The sequence below is a fragment of the Falco naumanni genome, chromosome 4, assembly GCF_017639655.2.
Source record: "Falco naumanni isolate bFalNau1 chromosome 4, bFalNau1.pat, whole genome shotgun sequence".
Classification (NCBI taxonomy): Eukaryota; Metazoa; Chordata; class Aves; order Falconiformes; family Falconidae; genus Falco; species Falco naumanni.
The window spans coordinates 12,147,671-12,153,727 of record NC_054057.1 but is presented as its reverse complement, the minus strand read 5'-3'; the positions used below and the strand labels follow the sequence as shown (position 1 = coordinate 12,153,727).

The 6,057-nt window shown below is 39.9% G+C and overlaps 1 long non-coding RNA gene across 1 annotated transcript in view; it reads right to left on the bottom strand.

Annotated features, from left to right (window-relative positions):
• LOC121086093 overlaps positions 1-5,583 on the bottom strand; it is a 67,216-nt gene extending 61,633 nt beyond the window's left edge. The window contains exon 1 of the long non-coding RNA XR_005827280.1: positions 5,522-5,583. This is a non-coding gene — a long non-coding RNA (uncharacterized LOC121086093). The remainder of the gene's footprint in view (positions 1-5,521) is intronic.
• Between the last annotated feature and the right edge of the window lie 474 nt (positions 5,584-6,057).

Genomic DNA, 6,057 nt, shown 5'->3' with positions numbered 1-6,057 from the left:
CTCATGGAGTTGTGAACGCTTCGCAGCATACAAATGAATTATCCTCATTCTTCTCCTGCCGGAGCATATAGGCCAGACCTCATTAGGATTCAATATCACTCTGCTTTTCTAATGTTAATGTTCCAGTTATATAAGAAATGAGAAAAGGGGCTACGTATGGGGAGGTGGGGGGAGCTGATGCCACATTTATGGTCAAGACGCCGCCGTAATTCGGGAAGAACAACTTCATATTTTTGAGGAAATCACCTCGGCTTCCTATCTTCTCTCTGAGTCCTAATGCAGCATTATGTCCTTTCCTGCATTACGTCCTTTCCTCCCTCTAATAAGTGGGTTTTAATCGTGTGCCTATCCCACAGCCACAGCAACTGCAGTAATGGGGTTTATAGACCTTTCTTTTTTTTTTTTTTTTTTTTTTTTTAAATCTGGGGGAGTGGGGGGGAGGACGGGGAAGATGCCGTGACTTAACATCAGATTGTGAAAGCTCCAAGTTCATTTTGCTGTGAAAGGAAACCTCGCACTTTATGTTAATAAACAACTGTAGGAGTTTTCACCATCCAGGGATAACTCAGACATTAGGCTGCGTTCTTTTGTCTGGAGAGCAGCAAGCAGGGTAATGAAAACAAAACCAACCGAGACATAAAAATACAATTTATACCTTTTTATCAAGCAAAGAGAAAGTTGGTTAACGTTTGAAAAGGGAGCAGTAATGTATATTTATTGACAATTTTATTGTAATAATTAGATGTTTACACAGTCTGGACATTGTTGCTAAATCACTTCCAGCATGTTTATTTGTAAAGGGCTGTTTTCAGGGCAGTGCAGTAGGCTCATTAAGACGACAGACTGCATTAAGATTCAAAGAAATTACTACTTCCCGGGCTTTGCTTCGCTGGTTTGGATTTAAAATTTCAAAAAAGAAAGAAAGAGAGAAAAAAAATATTTAAAGACTAACAGCAATATCATCCAAATACCCAACAGCCTAGAAATGATGAATTAAAACGCAGAATACTTTCTCCTGTGAAGGAAACTTCATCTTTTCCATTCCAAAATAATCTGGTGTTGTACATTTGAAACAATATGAAACACTGTGGGTGCCACTTCCAAGTGCTTTTTTGTGGCTGTGAATATATACTGCTTCAACACTTTATTTTTTGCACTCCAGCTAAATGACTACGTGATATTTAAGATATATCTTCCTCTATTTACTTCTTTTTTCAGGAAATGCTGTTAGTTCACCTTTAGGAAGTCTTCAAGCCAGCATTTGGTTTACACATTTATTTGATGTGTAGGTGCCTTTTTCTCCCCCAGCCAAAGAAGGATCACTTTTTGCTACAAGTCCTCAGAAATGTTCATTATTAACAGGAAACTCCTGCACGTTTCATTTTTTTAGGCAAATAAACAAGCAAAACTTTTATGTGTAGTCTGGATAAATCTAAATTCTTTACAGAACCCTATTTGGGAGCTTTTTCACTAATCAATCTAAAGCCATTTGTTTGATCTGAAGTGAATTTCACACATGCTAAGAGAGGCTAAACACCAATTACAGATTTTTCTGGTTTTACAAAGGTAACAGAAAGGAAGGCAGCTGAAGCAGAAAGAGCCCTCAGTAATGCAGCCTTGATGAGAAAGTCCTTCTACACCAAGTTCTGCACAGAAGAGCACAGCACTGCATTTGGTGCAATATCCATTTTAAAATTTAAAAACTCTTTAAAAATTAAGGCAGTAAATAGGCTATAACGTTGCTCCTGTCCAAGTATGTTTCCATTACAATTAAGTAATCAATATGCAGTATTTATTGCTGAAAGATTATGCATAAAGAGGAGCACATAAAAGGAACCATGTGCTTAAACCTTCCCGACTTTCCCTTCGCTGCCGTTCAGCTATTTTTCCCCAGAAGCAGACTTGTTAAATGCCATCCAGCACATTCTATATACATGCTGTCTACTCCCTGGCCTCACAAATAAAAGCAAAGACAATAAAAGAAATGGCTAAAGAGATGTCAGTTTGCAAAGAAAATACTGGGTTGTATTTCCTGAAAGCTGCACAAGTCAACTTACAAACTTGAAATATTACAGATTTAGTTTTACAAGTCAATCACAGCTATATATTTGGCCTCGTAATTACTGTCAGTTTTGACAGGGAAGGCAATAATTTTTTTTCCTGACATGTGAGTTTCAATAAAATCAGGTAGCCACATCATAGAACACTTTCTTACAGAGAATTAAAAGGACTTCTCACAGAGATAAAGAATACTGCCAGGATTAAATATACGTCATACATTCAATCAAGGGAGGGGGGAGCGGGGAAGAGGACTATCTTTACAGGTGGACCTGATCCAAAGCCTATTATAAGGATGAGAACATTTCTATTTACTTGAGCGGACTCTGGAAAAATCCCTTTCTGTTCTAAGAGGGGAAAGAAACAACAGACAAGACTGAAGACTATTTTTCTCTATTTCCCAAGACATTTAGACACCGCAGTGGTAACTAAAATTTAACTACCTGAAGTGAATAAATAGCTTCAACTGGAAGTTGTAGCTATTTTGCTTAAAAATGCATGAGTGAAATGCTTTCCACAGCAATTAGAATCAACATAATGTTGCACACACTCAAAACTGGTTTAATATCTGGCACAGCCAAGCATGCTTGGAGGCAAAGCAAAGCAAGGTGTACGATACTTGAAAGAAGCCTTTTATTATTTTTTTTAAATATATTAATTGCGGGCCAAATTAATTACTGATGTAAGGAACTAACATGCTTGTTGGGCAGGAAATAGTGATCCCTGCTCCTGCTTGGAGCCTGTGAAGTTGCAAGGGGATAAGGAACACATGAACCCACAGAGCAGCAGCATTTTTAGTATACCAGGCAAAATAAAACTAAGACTGGACTTGTATTTATTCTGCCATTTCAGAACAGTGTCAGCTCACTGCTGACTTGCAGAATTGCAGAAAACTGGCCCGGAACAGATCTTAGGAGGTCATTTAGCACATGTCCCAACCCCAAGGCAGGGATCACCATGGGTAAGTCACTACTAGCAGGTTCTCCAAATCCTCCAGAAATGGAAACTGCAGAAGCTCCCCAGGCAACCAAGCCCCCACCACCAGAAAGATTCACCTTCTGCCCAATCTGCCTCTACCTGAGAAAAATGTAAGCCTGTTATTTCTTGGTGTCATCCAATGATTAACATGATCCCATTTAGCAAACTAGGGGCTTTATGATCCCATAAAGCAAACTTTGCTTTACTGCAAGCAAAAGGTCACTCAAGCATTCCTAACGTGAGATGGAGCAAATGATAAAAATGACCGATTCAGAGTTTCTTCTAAAGCTATGCCCTGTGTCACCCACCCTTCATCGGGAGGGGGTGGAATTACACCCCGGGCAGATTGGAGCAGACACTGTGCAGGCTCCTGGCTCCACAGGAGCTGTATTTCCTGCTACTTTCAGAATGGGCAACTCCATTAAGGCCTCAGGATTGGACTCAATTATGAGAGCAATAAACTTGGCCTAGAGAAAATAGAATATACCGGGAGACATGGGGACTGTCAGCGGCCCACATACAGACGTTATAATTCTGTGTCAGTATACCCATATAACGAGATATATCCTCATTATTACACACTTACTTCTTGGCTGGAAGGATACAGGCACAGCCAAAGCATTCACCTGCCACTGACAGCTGTCTATAACAAAGGCTGCTGCAGGCAGTAATAATATCTGCCCCTACACAATTTAGATTTGGTAGGGAAAGGGAGAGGCCAATGAAACAGACGGGGTCAAACACAACTTTTCACTACAGTAGCATAGAGCTGGCTATCTGCCATGTTTTCAGAAGAGTCAGTCCCCATTAATCCCGGCGTAATAAATCAGACCTCAGTCCAGAGTCTGCAGACCATCAGTGTGTGAACCGGGAATTCGAAACAAGCAGCATGTAAACCGCTTCCATCTGGTTACAAGAACTGTCTCAAGGAGATCTTCTTTGGGCAGCTGGGGATCAGAAGCACCAGAGCCATCCACTTTGTGCTTACAGCACTCCCCGTATTTGTTAAGTGCTGGGTGCAGAGCAATTTTGAACATAAAGAAATATTGCATAGACAAATTGGCATCCTATATCCAGGTGGCTAACTCGTGGTTAGAGGTATCCCTTACATCAGGAAAATTAACTTCGCATGCTAGAAACTTGATTTTAAATCCTGTATTTTACGTAAGAAAGAAGTTTTTGGAGCACTTCCAACAAAGCCAAGGGAACTATGTGACTGAATGCTTACTGTTGTTGATAAGGAGTTAATACTATGCCCTCAAATTAAGAATTACCTGCATAACTTTCATTGAGGTTAAAGGGGAATCACATGGCTAAATTCCCTTGTTTCAGACTGTACATGCAGAACTGTCTCTGTTTTCAAGAAGCAGACAGTGGAAAAGACAAAAGACGTTTGTATCATTGACAACTGCTCACATTTCAGGTTTTTTTCCGTAATACCAGCAGAAATGACAATACTTAGGAGAAGCAGAACATTCCAAGAGCCCACAGACATAGGAAGGGCAGACTCTAATAAGTATTATGATTAATGTAGTCTGAATAGCTACTGTAATTTCAGTTAATACATTTAGCAAACAGTATGTCTACTGTTACTCTTAACTAGATAAAATTATTGAAATAATTGCCTGAATTATGACAATTAATTCATAATCAAACACTGTTTACCAAATGAAATAAATATGCTCTCAGTAGCTGGCCAGGACCCTGTTCAACGATCCCTATGAGACACTCTGGTCAGTTTTAGACTGAATTACCGTAACACATACTCCCCTGTTTCAAATGTTATGACATCTAAGCCTGTTGTATTAAGGCCTTCATAACAGGGGTAACATCAAGGAGCCTGTGCAAACAAGAATTACATTAAAATACATTATCTTTACAATTTAATGAAATGAGCATGATGAAATCCCTTTGTGGTCCACATACGCTTCTCGGCATCATCAGCTTGTCTGAGGACATGTAAACAGAAACGTATCACATCACAGCTTCATATGTTGTGCTGTCAGATCAGGCTATAATTCAAAACCCCGATCCACATCTGATGGACAAACACCTGCATAAATTGCTAGCTCACTGAATTTATTTAAGATGTTCAGTAGCAACGCTGCAGCTGGAGGGCCCAAGATAATATTGAACATAGATCAGTGAACATCCGTTTTCAGCAAAGGGCCAGCCATGCAGGTCTCCATTCTCCACCACTTGCCTAAATCTGACACAGACCACCGTAAGTACAGATGCAGGTTCATACTCTCAAGCAGGCATTTCCTTACAATACACCTGAAACATCAATTTGACCCAGTTCTGTAAAAATCTGACGTTTCTGAAATATGCCATGATAGATGTTCTCATCTTCGCGATTTTGTATAAGTAAATGGATGCAGCAGTACAGTGAAGACAGAGTACTTACAGAAGTGCAAGTCATAAACATGGCTTAGTGAGAGAGATTATTTTGGATGACACCTCTGCATTTTGAAGTTTCACTCACCTTCTGAAAATTTACAAAGCCCAGAGAGAAGACGCTTGTTTCCTGGACGCTGCCTTCAAAGTGGTGCAATGCTGGTCACAAGTCAATAATTACCTACAGGTGACCTTGAAGACAGTAAGTAGCTGAACAGATAACCTCGGTCTTGAAGTGGTTACGTACCCACATCATCTATAATGTGCCAGTCTCAAAAGCAGAAAAGAATGAATAGATAGGAAGCTGGTTAGTTTCTAGACCTTCCGAAACAGTTCTCATAGTTGGCAATGGGGATTGCCTGCTTTTTTGTTAAGTTATAGGAACTTAGATGCATAATTACCTGCCCCCACCCCCCTTTGATTGCGTCTAATACCTTAAAACTAAGTCCAAAATTAGCTTGAAAATAGGAGGAAAGGATGTTGCAAAAAATGAGACTGGAGTATTTTATTGGTACAGACCAAAAAAAAGTGTCACAAAAGACAGAGTTTTATGAGGCACCTGACATAATGCACTAAGAGTACTATCCCAGTGGGAAGTGTAGGATGGGAGAAGTTACTAGAATA